At 43.9% G+C, this 14242-nt stretch overlaps 1 protein-coding gene across 2 annotated transcripts in view; it reads left to right on the top strand.

The window, feature by feature from the left end:
• Window positions 1-14242, top strand: part of GABBR2 (gamma-aminobutyric acid type B receptor subunit 2) — a 369523-nt gene that overhangs the window by 102911 nt on the left and 252370 nt on the right. The gene's annotated exons all lie outside the window — the stretch shown is intronic.

The following is a 14242-nucleotide window of genomic DNA, read 5'->3' as shown; positions in this document are numbered from 1 at the left end:
CCCCTGGAGGAAACTAGGCCTCCCCTTTTGCTCTGCGGTTTCCCTTCCTGTAATTCCAAATCTGACCACCTGCCTCTGCACCTCTGGCTGCCTTGTCTTTGGTTCCTGCCATTTCCACCGGGCCCTGTGCTGGTTTTATCACCCACTCCCTTGTCCAGCCTCTCTTCCCTCCAGTAATGTCCTTCAAATGGCAGCCAGGGTTGTCCTCTCCACTTGAGGGTGTCGTCACCATCGCAGCTCTGAAGATGTCATTATCAAGTTTTAAGCCCTTTTAAGAACTCCCTGGAGCTTAAATTTTTTTCTGTTTGGGAGGATGAAGAAGTTCTGGAGATACATAGTGGTTATGGTTATACAACATAGTGAGTGCACTTAATGCCGCTGAGTTGTCAGTTGAAAAATGGTTAAAATCATTAAACAACCAAACCAAAAGAAAAACTCCCCAGAGTCCGACTCAAGGCCCACCATGGCCTCCCCAACCTCCCTTTCCAATTCCACCTCTCCTTTTTTTCTTATCTACAGAGTGCTCCAACTCGGAATGCCACTTGTTGTTCCCAAGACTTACCCCCACTTCTCCTGTTTCCTCGCCTCTCCTCTTGAAAATCCAGGACTGGATCTATTCCTTTACTCAGTGAAATTACCTTTTCTTCAACATCCTTCTGCAGGCCTCTGTCAGCATGACCACAGTGACAGGCAGCCCAGTGCTTTATGAGACATTTTACCCCATCTCTGGACAGCTCAGATTGTAAGAGATGAGAGTTAGGGTTTGGAGTGTGATTCTCTGGATTTGAGTTTTGGCTTCATGATTTACTAGTAGTGTGGCCTTGAGCTTGTCAGTTAAGCTCCCAGAACCTCTGTTTTCACCTCTGTTAACTGGGGACAATACAGGCAAACCTTGGAGATATTGTATATTTGGTTTGAGGATACCATAATAAAGCAAATGTCACAATAAAGCAAATCACACAATTTTTTTTTGTTTCCCAATGTGTATAAAAGTAATGTTTACACTATACCAGAGTCTAGTAAGTGTTCAGTAGCCTTGTGTCTAAAAAAAATCACATATCTTAATTTAAATATACTTTATTGCTAAAAAATGCTAACCCTCATCTGAGCTTTCAGTGGGTCAAATCTTTTTGCTGGTATAGGGTTTGCAATGTCATGAGAATTATCAGAATGTGGCGCAGAAACATGATGTGAGCAAATGCTGTTGGAAAAATGGCACTGATAGATCTCTCAACACAGAGTTGCCACAAACTTTCAATTTGTTTAAAAGAAAAAACACACAACATCTGCAAAGCACAATAAATCAAAGCTTAATAAAGCAAGGTATGTCTGAAATGGTATCCATCTCATAGAGGCATTGCAAATATTAAATGAGATACATTATAAAAAGAAAAGGAGACAATGGATATGCAGAATCTAGCATAGTGTCCAATACGTAGGTCAATGCTAAAGAAACGTTAGCTTGATATGTATACATTGAATGAAGATCTGATGTATAAACCAAAACACAGACAGTTAGGGCAGGGAGGAATCTGCGAGATTGACTGTGGCAGCCGCTTGTAGTTCCCTAACAGCTAGTTCCCCTCCTCTGCTGGCCAAGTTGTGCCTCGTGTTCCTTGTACTTGGATGGGGCCAAGTCTGGCCAGTGAGTTCCATTTAATTGCTGGTTGTCTCTCTCCAAAGTTTTCTTTTTCCTTCGGTCTTGGCAACAAGCAGCATTGAAGATGGCAGTTGTTCCATAAACTTGGGCCCCTGAGTGACTAGGGTGTGTCAAGCTCCCCCTTGCTAAGAGAGAAACCAAATTTTTCCTGGGATTCTCTATTGAGATTTGGGGGTATTTGTTGCTACAGCAGAGCCTAGCCTCTTCCTGACTGATAAACCCGCTCGCTCAACCTTCTTGTTTTATAAGTGATGCCCAGGTGAAGAGGTGATCACAGGGGCCTGGGGCCCTCATGAAGCCCACATCCTGTGCCTGACATAGCTGGCTTTATTCTCTCTTTGGTGTCTTTCCTCATTGGTCTTCCCCATTACGGAGCCTCCCATTAAGGAGGCGACTGAGGTGACCTGTTTGACCGAGTCCCATTGACATCATGTACTGGTCAAACCCAAGCCTCCAAGCCCATTAGTTAATGGGCCTCTGGGAGGTGAACCCCACTGTGGACTCATGTCCTTTCCAGAGTGTGGGGCCAGGTTGCTCATCAAGCCTCACACCTGGACCATTGCTCCCACCTGCCAGGTGGTTACCTTCTTCCCCGTCAGTGCTTTCTCCTCTACCCCAGCTGCCAGAGTCATCTGAGTCCAGCACAGCCTCCATCCTGGCATTCCCCTGTTTAAAGTTCAGCAGTGACTCCCGCTGCCTGGAGAAGAGAGAGTGCACCCTGCCTGGTGTTCACGGCTCCCCAGGGACCAGCGGGACGGACCCCACTCGTGCATCTGACCCACATGTCTCCTGCCACCTCCCTCTCCACCCTGTGCTCCCGCCCCAGAAGTGAGTACTCACTTCTTCTGTATGCATGCCCCACTCTGAGACTTCACTCATGCTGGCATCTAGGCCCAGCCCACCACCTCACTCTCTTCCTTATCCTCCAAGGCTCAGCTCAAATGCCACCTCCTCCAAGAAGTCTCGGTGGAATATCTCAGTGTGATTCGACCATTCCCTTCTTTTTGCATGACTTTTGTCTCTACCATAGTTCCCACTTTTATCCTGCCTTGTGTGGTGGCCTTTTGTTTCGGTCTTCTCTCCTCAGTGAAGTGAGAGCGCCATCCTGGCCAAGACCGTATGTAACCTTTCTTGTGTCCCCATCACCTATCACAGGGTCTGGCTCTAAATCATCATCCCATGAGTGTGAATGGAACGAATGAGTGTTCTAAACCTCCGCTGCACCTCTTACTACATTCTGTGAAGTTATTCCTATACCTCCTCTAGATGATGAGTCCCCTGAGGACAGGGACCATGTCTTACCCTGTATGTAGCCCAGGCCCTCAGCAAATACTGGAGCAGTTCACCCCTCAGAAGAGTGCGCTGCAGAGGTGTATGTGGGGTAGAAAGGGGTGGAGAAGGCTTGGCAGCACATAGCTGGAGTGTGGTCCCTCCTCAGCAGGTGACCAGGTCCCCATCCCCAGGGCAAGGGCTGGCAACGTGTGATATTTGTGATACCTGCAGCGGGAGCACTCCCAACCCTCCTGACAAGCAGCCCGCATACGCTTTGTGTTCTTGACCCTGACTTTTTAAAATGTCACACCTGCATTTGCCGGGGGGGGGGGGTACTTATTGACAGCTAATTAGAAAACAGAACTGATCTCTACCAGTCTTTGAAAAATATTTTGTAAATTAGGTAATTGGCTTTCCCAGTGCAGAGGAGAGATGTGTGCTGCGACTCCATCATCCTCAAATAACAGTCTGCAGCCAGCCAGGAATTCTGAGTGACAGCTTCAGGGAGAATACAGAAATGCCAGTTTTTCTCAGTATCCAAGATGGACAGTCTGGCTCTCTGGAGACTTATAGAAGCAGATGGTCTGTCCATCACCCTGGGGAAGGAGTGTGAAAAACTCAAGATGGCTGGAGTTAATAAGCTCTTTGGGACAGAGCTACGGCTATGGTTACTTTTATTTCAGGCTGTATCCACCAGCAGGGCTTGTATCTGCCATGCAACAGTAATTTTGTCCAGCCAGTACATACTAAACACCTATCTGGAGCCAGGTCCTTTGTGGGCACAGGAGGGACAGAGGGGATGAAGACCTCCCAGTGCAGCAAATCTGAGTTCTACCTGGTCATGTCCCTTGAATTTTGGGTTGATGTCAGTGTCCTGAATGATAGGGCACAAATTTTAACTGCACAGCATAATTTCTTTCTACCTTTTCCCCTAATATATATATTATAAATATATATATATATATTTTTTTTGTCTCCAAATTCTTTTCACCTTGCTGTAATAATTTCCCAGGTGTGTTGATTTCCTTGCATTTCATCCTTCTTCTAGCAGGTGGTTAAGAATGTTACTGGTCAATGCAGTCTAACTGCCGTAAAAAACACCCCTGAATTCCAGCAGTTAATGTCGTAAGGTGATTTCTTGCTCATATCATAGTCAAGTGCAGGTCAGAGGATGTATTGGTTGGGTCCTCTGGGAAGCAGACGCCCAGAGTTAGAGGTGCTTTGGGAGAAACGCTCATGAAAGAAAGAGGGGGAGAGCAGGAAAAGGCCAAGCAAGCCTTCAGAGTGTGGGCAGGTCTGCCACCTCTGAAAGGAGAAGGGGAAGGAAGGAGAGATGGTTAGAAAGAGATTCAGGCAATGGTGCAGCTCTGAGGAAGTCTCAGCCAGACCAAAGGGGCTCAAGATTGCCCATAGCTGAGTCTTGTGCTGACCGGAAATGATGGTGAGCATCTGTTTGGCTGCTGTGGGTTGGGATTACCTGCGAAGAGTGAGTCGTGTGCTGCAGGCACTGCTCCCAGAGCCTGTCACCTGGGAGCCTGCCCGCCCTCTGATGGTTTCTGTGGCAGCTGTGGTGCTCCTCCATGGTGGGCATAAGGATTTGGGGTTGGGAGGTCTAGGTCCTTGGTGTCTTCCCCACTCACACTGGATAGAAAGAGAGCACAGAGCACCTGTGGGAAGGCTTTCTATGCCAATCCTGGGCATAGCACGCATCCCCTTTGCTCGCATCCCATTGCCCAAAACTCAGTGGTCACACCTAGTTGCAAGGGAGACTGGGGAGTGGACTGTTGCTGTGCGTCCAGGGAGGACAGAATCCCAGCTCTGCTTACTCACTGTGTAAAGCTTTGGACAAATTACTTACCTCTCTGACCCTCAGTTTCTTCATCTATTAAAATATGGAAAATAACAAGACATGCTTCATAGTGTTGTTGGGGAGGATTGAGTTAATAAATATTAAAAAATTATAATAGTGTCTGGAACAAAAACGCTTTATAGAGATTGCTGTGCTATTATTACCATTCTTATTTTGAGATTTAATATGTCAGTAAATGTTTCTTGAGTAACTACTCTATTCAAGGAATTAAATGTCACAGGGACTTACTTGTTTCTCTTAGCACTTAGTGGATGCTCAGGAAATATTTGAATGAATTAATTTTAATGAAAAAATAATACAGTGTTTTGGATTCCGGTCGGCCATGACGCTGGACTAATTTTTAAACATGGTTTAACAATAATAAATGTTAATTCCTGTGCTTTGGCTCAGAAAGTCAATCACAGAAGAACAGAAAGAGATGAACTCAAATGATTGAGAAAGCATCTTGGAGTGTGAAAAGCCTACCAGTTTAAAAATGAGTTTCTGTGTATAAAAATAATATGTGCTTTAAAAATTCAAGTAAAACAAGTAAGTACAAAGAGGAGAATTTTTAAAAACTCACTCAAAATCTTTAACTTGAGATGACTTCTAGTCCAGACATCTCTCCATGCAGATGTTATGAGCAGAAAGATGGACAGAAACACTTTTATAAAAAGATCATTATTACATGTTATGTGAAGTTACTGTTAAATTTTATTCATCTGAATGTAACAGAATAAAATAAGGAAGTGTAAAGCAGAAGGAATTGCTCAACATTAAACAATTTTTCTTCACTAGAGAAATTATTTGTTTTTAAAATATATGAGGGTAATAAAAGATTATGAGGAGCAGTGAGGTTAGAGTCCTGGCTTTTAAACTGGAGTTTTCTGCCTTAGATGGCCCCCATTAAAGGCCTTATATGGAAGGAGAGGAAATTAGCAATCTCACCACTTCTTTTCCCTCCTCCACATTCTGAATTTTATGTTACATTATTATCTTTACACTGTTTCATGTTAAATGGGTCCATCTCTCATAGTCACTCCTTTTTATCACAAGCCTTCCTTTCCTGAGATCTGTACTTTGATCTTTTTGTGGGTGGCTGGATTTTTAACATCAAGTAGTTCCTTCCTTCCTCCTTTTTTTTTTTTCTTTCTAAGAATGGTTCATAGGTGTTTTCTTACCAAGATTATGCATGCTGATTTAGTGATTTTCACTGATAGCAAACGCTGTGTGAAATAGGGCCTGTGGTCTGAGGCTGCGTTAATAGAAATCTGTGCTCAGAATGTGGGAGGTCACCATTTCATTTGTTTTAGCAACTGTGGCTAGGTATCCTCTAATCAAATCAATCAGGAAAAGACAAACAATCCAACAGAAAAGTGGGCAAAGTCACCGATCCAAAAGAGGAAATAGAAACACAAACATATGAAAAAGTGACTTATCCTCTTCAATAATCAGGAACATACACATTGAAATGACATACCAAATACCCATAGGACTGGCAAAAACTAAAGTCAGTGAGGATGTGAGTAATGAGATATCTCAAATACTGCTGGTGGAGGTATAAATGGATAAAATCACATTGACGAAATGTGGGAAATACTGGGAACAAGTGATTCCATTTCTGGGTTTATACCCTAGAGAAGCTCTACATATGTGTGGCAGGAGACACATACAGAAATGTTTAGCTGTCTTGTTTACAACAGCAACTAAATAAAACACTGGAAACAACCCAAGTATCCGTCAACAAGGAAATTAACAAATAAACCATGGCATGTTCACATAATGGAATACTACACAGCTGTCAAAATGAATGAACTTCAGCTTTATTCAACAATAGGAATCTCACAAACGTGGTGTGATGCTATAAAAGCATGTTTCAGGCATGATTCCATTTACATATAGACTTAAAACAAAGTGAAATTAAATAATACAGTGTTTGGGAAACATACATATGATAATAAAGAAAAGCAAGGAAGGATAAACACAAAATTCAGACTGGGGATTCTTCCTTGTGAAGAGGAATATGGGCAGGGTAGGCACCAGGGGCTTCAGCATAAGCTGGGTGTTGGGCATACTGTATGTTCACATCTCTATTTTTCATGCTTTGTATAAGTTATATGTGCATATATATTCTTTCCTACGAGTGAAATATTTCATAATAAATTGTTATTTAAAATAAAACAGTGCTCTGAAATGACACTGCCTAGAGATGTAATTCTTACCATTTTTGACCTGGGGCAAATTTTTAAACTCCTCTGAAACTCCATTTCCTTCTATTTGAGATGGAAATAATATAGTACCTACTTTACATAATACTGTGAGGAATGAATAGGATAATTTATATGAAGTTCTTATTACCATGCTTGACACAGAGTGAGTACACAATATACATTAGCTCGTGTTGCTTTCCTGTGCAGGGCAGATGGAGGTATTTGGGGTGCTTCCCTAGAAATATCTGTCCTCTGAAGGCATTCCTGAGGATGTCCATAGACGAGAAGGATGTGAAATCATGTCATTCAGAGATATTTAGAAGAGCTAAGGGTCTACAGCCATATCCCCCTGAACATACCTGATCTCGTCTGATCTCCGAAGCCAAGCAGGGTTGGGCCTGATTATTACTTGGATGAGAGAAGAGCTTAGAGTCATTTGGCCTGAAAGCATCTCCTGGAGGCAAGCTGGCTGAGGTTAGGTATCTGAAGGGCTCTTGTGGGGGTGGAGGACTGCACATGTTCTGTGAGATTCCAGAGCAGGGGTAGGCAAACTGCAGTCAGTGGTCCAAATCCACCTGCTTCCTGTTTTGTAAATAAAAATTTATGGGATTGCACCTGTGTTCATTCATTTACATATTGTCTGTGGCTGCTTTCCTGCTCCAAAGGGTTGAGAAGTTGCAACAGAGACCGTGTAGCCCACAAAGCCTAAAAATTGCCTGGCCACTTAGAGGAAAAGTTTGCTGACCTTTGCTCTAGAATGAGAAGCTGGAATGGGGGATGCAAAAGCAGGGTAATTTCAAGACTAGGATAAGAACTTCTAAGAAGAGGAGTTGCCCTAAGGCAAAGTAGCTTCCTGGTGAGGTAGTGAGACCCCTGATACTGGAGGAATGTAAGCAGATGCTGACCACTCCAGGAGCAGGATGCACGGAGGACGACTTTGTATCGGGGGCATGAGCTGGACACGTTAGCTTTTACATTAACTCTGAAATTCTGTGCAGAGTAATTCCCAGTTTCAAATTGGTCGTTATTAACTCTGACATTTTCTTGGCGTTTCTACATTTTAACTCTCAGCAACATTTTCTTTGAAATTTTTCAGTCAAAAAGGTATTTTAATTCTTTAAAAATGAGATTTAAATGAAAATGGATTTTATTCTAGAGTTCTACTTTTTCATTAAAAAAAAATGATTTTCATGGCTTTTGGATATGTTCCCACTTATAGGTGCTGAATTTTAAGAGCTTGTATGTGTCCATTATGATTTCTCTGTGACAAGTCCATCTTGGCAGGGGAGGAGAACCCTTTGGAAGTGAAATGGAAGGGAGTTTGGAGGTAGTGACCGTGAGCTCCTGGAGATGTGAAGTCAATGGCAGGCAAGGGGGTGGAAATCCTGACGAAGAGAAGGCAGGAAGGGAGCAGGGCGAGAGTGAAGACCTCCCATATCCCAGAGCCCGTGTCCAAGCGGCAAGACTCAGATCAGAGGCTGTAGCTGGTAATTTAGCCTTAAACTATTACAAGAGAACGTGAAGTCTGGTGGATTTAGCTCCCTATCTACCGGTCAGGTGTGCCTGTGCTGACTGTCAGAATACCCTGCAGAGGGGAGTGATGGGGAGGGAGAGGGCAGGGGAGGGGCAAGGGGAGGGATTCCTAGTGGGGGAGGAGGGGAAGGTAAGAGAACATGATGAGGTCTGTAGCTTTCTTAGAGGACACAAGGACCCCCTTACAGGGGCTCTGAGAACAATTCTTCAAAAGCCAGATTGCTCAAAGACAACATGTCATAAATAATTTCTCAGAATGATGGTTTTGCCCAGTGACCAGCTCACTAAAAGCCATCTGACAGACACCTTAAGTGGGGAATAGAAAAGCTTCAGCATTTTTCCTGGCTCATGGAGGGGGAGGTCTGGACCCCGCAAGAAGAGGACAGTAATAAACAGGCATTAGGGGAACATCTCCAAGTACAGCATTTAGGAAGAACTGAAATGTGAAATACAGTTGAAATTGACTTTCACTTGCGCCTCAAGGACAATCCTTGTGAAATAGCCATGTGAAGTGTCTGCAAGGAATCCCCTGAGAGACTCAAGTTTAGAGAAATCCCCCAGTGGTTTGGCGAATTGATCATCGGGCAAACTGATGTGCCATGGATGAACTTTCAGCGAGAGGCTTGTAGTGTGTGCTCAAGTACAGGCTCATCCAGGCTCTCCTGTGGGGCGCCCGCCCGCACTTCCCTGAGCCAGAGACAAAAATCATACACAGGCAAGGACCTCTGGGGTCATCTCCTTTGGGATTTTCAAACCTCTTTTTGTGGCTCTCCATGAAATCCTCTTTTCAAATTTAAGTATTATATGGCCCCTTGATGCTGTATATAGAACAGATAATGGAAAACTGCTGGTTGAAGTGAAAGTGAGGTGCCCAGAGCCTCTCTCACTGGCCCCCAAACATCTCTGCTGGGTCACAGGACCCTGATGGGCTGAATGTGAAAACCTCCACGCTGGTCCAGCCACAGAGACTCAGCTTTGGTCAACTGGAGAGCCCATCTATTGGGGACACTGACCATGTCAGCAAAGTGGCATTAGCCTCTCAAACGGGACAGGTAGATGCATGTGATTTTTATGTTGTTACTCACTGTGGATGTGCTCTCTCGGAGCTGGAGAAGTGGCCTTCTTCCTTCCTTCCCATATTCCTCTCCTTTTCTTTCTTACTTGGTGCCCAGTAGAGTATTTCTCCCGCCTCAGGTCAAGTATGCTGATCAGGAAGAGGCTTGGGCTTCTAGCACTGCCCTGAGGGGAATAGTCCGTTCTAGAATGCTGCTGACTTCCCTGCCCTTCACCCACTGAGCTGAGTTCTCTAGTCTATTGAGAAAGCTCTGAACTGGGGGTCCCGAACTATCTCCCGTAATCCTGAAAGGACAGTGGACAAGTTTCTTCACCGCTCTAGTCCTCATTGTCTGTATCTGAAAATGAGGGTGTTGGGTTGGCAATGCCCCCGCATTTGGATCTTACACTCCAGCAAAGGCCAAAGAGACTGGTCCCAGAGGAGCATGGAACAGCAATGTACATAGGTTAGAAAATATGTTATTTTGCCACGTTAGGAAATAAAAACAAAATCCTGCTACTATCTGCAATTTTATAACAGAAGCACGTTTCAACACGATACAAACCACAAAGGATCTTCAAGGATAGTTGTCTAAATGGAGTATATTTAACGTTAAGGAAAATCTTGCTATATTATTCTTATTTTTCTCATTTTACCTCACTACATTAGTTTTCTATTGATGCTGCAACAAATGTCCACAAATTTAAACACCACAACCACACATTGTCTCACAGTCCATGGTCCATAAGTCCAGGCCTGCATGACTCTGCTGAAACCTCTGCTCAGAGCTTCCCAAGGCCAAAATCAAGGTGTTAGCTGGGCTGGGTTCTGGAGGCCCGACTATTCAGATTATTGGCAGAATTCAGCTTCAAGCCAACAATAGCACGTCAAGTACATCTCATGCTTTGAATCTCTGATTACCCCTCTGCTGTCAGCCAGAAAACATCTCTGCTTTTCAGGGCTTGTGTGGATACGTTGGGCCACCTGGGTAACACTTTAGGGTCAGCTGATCAGTAACCTTAATCACATCTTCAAAGTCCCATTTGCCACAAAACATAACAGATTCCTGAGAGTAAGACCATGGATGTCATGGGAGCCAGAACTCTGCCCTCCACACAGCTTGGTGAAAACTAAGTCAGATAAACTTTTGCAGCTCAAATACCCGTGGCCAAATATGCTCAGATTTTTGAGTTGACGTATTCAAAAGGTATCTGTTTGTGAGAAGCCAGGACATCATTATTAATGAAGACTCTTGCAGGGACTTGGTACTGGGGAAATGTTTGCTGAACAAACAGGTATTAATAAGTTCATTGTTGCTAATATTATTTTAATGCAACTTTGATTATAAATCTTATGGTACTGTATCATCATTGTCATTAGTACAGATTAGAAAGCAAACTAAAGTCATTATAGGAATGTATTAAAATGGAAAATGATTCAGTAAATCATGTTAGAAACAATTAAAACATGAACTGCTCTGTTATATCTGCCTGTGCTCTGCCCACGAAGGGAAGCGTTGCTTTCAATCAAGGAACAGGAACAATTATTAGAGGGCCCCAAGAAACAACAAGAATTTCATCTTTCTTCCTCCTGATCTCCCTCCTTCCTTCTTCCTTCCTTCCCATCTTTCTCTCCTTCTCTTTTTCTTGACAAAAAGAAAAATTAGCTTGGCTAATTTTTATGCCTGCTAAGCCACTTCAGTCATGGCCAACTCTTTGCGACACTATGGACTGTAACCTGTCAGGCTCCTCTGTCCATGGGACTCTCCAGGCAACAATACTGGAGTGGGTTGCCATGCTCTTTTCCAGGGGATCTTCCCGCCCAGGGATCTAACCCACATGTCTTAAGTCTTCTGCATTGGCAGGCAGGTTCTTTACCACTAGTGCCGCCTAGGAAGCCAGGTAGCTAAAAAATTTTAAATTAAATTGAAAATTTCAATCATTACTATCCACACCCTAGGCTGACGTTCAGAGTGCTCTTTGGCCTTAGCCCAGGCCACTTTGTCCTCATCCTAGATCTTAAGCACCCAGCCCCCGGAGCCCACCCTGGCACTCCCCCATGGTGCCTCTGCCCCAGCATTGAGCCCTGTCTACCCCCTAATGGGGCTGCCTGTACCCTTATCTCACTGGACAGTGAGATCTCTGAGGCCAGGAAGCACACATTGGCCATAGAACCTATCATGTTTCTATCCCTGTTGACGCCCACCGTGGATCTCAGTCCAGAGTCTCTCAAACAGACAAGAAGAGAGCAACAGATACTACCCCATGTTGGCCGCACTTTACGGTCCCACTTTGAGGGGAAGGGAGGGGCAGCAAAGGGAATAAGGAAGACACAGAATGGACGAGAAGACAACACTAGGGAGAAAGTCATTGGGCCCCTCAGGCATCCAGCAGACCCTTCCTGAGTCCTTAGGGAGGCCCCTGGGTAAATCCTGGGGAGATAGGACCGGAAACAATGACCAAAAGCCTTGTCCTCAAGTGGCTTCTTTTTAATTAAAGGACAGTGAATATACAGACAAACAAAAGTAGAAAAGATGACTTCAGATAATTTTAGGAACTGCATCATAGCATTAAATAAGATGGCGTGTTAGAGAGTGACTGGGGGTGGGGACCATTTCCGGTAAGGCAACAGTGGAGACTTCCTTGAGGTGACGGCTAAGCTGAGACTTGATGAGGAGTGAGCCATGCTGAGAACCAAGCAAATATTATTCTCGTCATAGTAAAACGCAAGTGCCAAGGCCAGAGGCAGGAAGGAAATTGCTTTTCCTTTCCAGGATCAAGAAGGAGGCTGGTGAGGCTGTACTTGGTGAGCGAGGGAGAGAGTGGAGGGAAATCAGGTCAGAGTGGGAGGCAGGGCTAGATCTTGTGGCTTCTTGCATCCATTATGTTAAGGAGGGTGAAGAATATCATACCAAACTATAGTCAGTAATACAAAATGGTTATTATATAACCCAGTTAGAGCATTTTCTAACAGCCCTGCTTTACGGTTATCTGATGGGGAGGAGGGTGAAATTTAAGGCCCAGGCATCTTACAATTCTCTAAAACTGGTAAGATGTGCTGGTTTTCAATAATTTCTTTTTCTGTCCCTAAAGGTGATAGCTTTATTGCCCCATGGGGCATTAACCAGTTTTGTATCTAATTTAGCAATCTTATTTCTTGTTTTTCCATTCCCTATAAAAAATCCCTATCTCAAATTTTCTTTTGAATCCACTTTGTTGTCCAGCAGATTCCCTTTATTAATGAGTTAAATAAAAGGTTGCTGTGTACCCACTATTGATTTTCATGAGAATTATGTTTTTAACCTTTTGAGAATTATATTCTGATAGGAGTTTGGGTTTTAAGTGCAGAGAAAGCAGCAGAGTAAAAAGGACTAATTTATGTTTTACAAAGAAGCCTCAGAGTGTGAGGTGATGAACAGGCTTAACTGGGTCTCAGGGGAGCAAGACACCCAGTTCGTAGCCAATCCCTCTGTCCAGGGAGAGACGGCCACTCGAGTGGATGAGAGAGGAGGAGGTGGAGAGGAGGGAGGTGGGCTGTGACTGACTCCCAACATGTGAGGACATTTGTCCTTGTTCATTTCCATAGTGGGTCTCCAGAATCTGCTTTCCTCTCTCACGTGTGAGCTCCTTGGCAGGGGCTGTGTCCAAGTTTCTCTGTTTGTTCAGCCTCCAGTCCTGGGCTGAACACAGAGTGGTGCTTGGCGAGTGTCTGCTGAATGAATTCTTCCACTTAGATTCACCTCATGCTCCTCCTCCTTTTTTATTGTGATAAAATATATATAACATTTTAAAAATGCCACTTTATTTTTAGGTGTACAGTTCAGTGACATCAAGTATATTCACTCTGTTGTGCAACTACCACCCCCCATCCATTTCTAAAATGTTTCCATCATCCCAAACTGAAACGGAACTCATTAAACACTACCCTCCCCATTTCCCCCTCCCCCAGCCCCCGGTAACTTTCTATCTTTGTGAATTTGACTGTTATAGTTCCCTCATCTAAGAGGAATTTTACATTTGCCCAGTTGTGTCTGGCTTATTTCACTTAGCATAATGCCTTCAAGTTTCATCCACATTTTAGCATGTGTCAGAATTCCCTTTCTTTTTTAAGGCGGAAGAATACTCCATTGTTTGTGTAAATCACAGTTTGTTCATCCATTCATCTCTTGATGAATATTTGGGTTGTTTACACTTTTCGGCTACTGTGAATAATGCTGCTGTGAACATGGGTATACAAATATCTCTTTGAGTCCCTGCTTTCAGTTCTTTGGGTATATACCCAGAAGCAGAATGCTGGATCCTATAATTCTGTTGAATTCTGATTTGGAGAACTGCAGTATTGTTTTCTGTAGGAGCTGCACCATTTTACATTCCTACCAGCAATGCACAAAGATTTCAATTTCTCCACATCCTTGCCAATATTTATTGTTTTCTGCTTTTTTGATAATAGCCATCCTAATGGGTGTGGATTTATCTTCTTTTAAAATACAGATGACCGTGATGGGAGAGGCCCAGGTTGAGGAGTTTTGGGGCCCTTTCCTCAGTGTGGTCTGAAGGAAGATAGCTAGGAGCCCGAGGTCCTAGATTTGGAGGGTGCTCAGAGGGAGAAGCAGGAAGAGGGGTACTGAGACCACACCTCACTGTGTTCACAGTATGGACTCAAGA

The sequence above is a fragment of the Bos indicus x Bos taurus genome, chromosome 8, assembly GCF_003369695.1.
Source record: "Bos indicus x Bos taurus breed Angus x Brahman F1 hybrid chromosome 8, Bos_hybrid_MaternalHap_v2.0, whole genome shotgun sequence".
NCBI lineage: Eukaryota > Metazoa > Chordata > Mammalia > Artiodactyla > Bovidae > Bos > Bos indicus x Bos taurus.
This window is presented reverse-complemented; position numbering and strand designations above follow the sequence as displayed.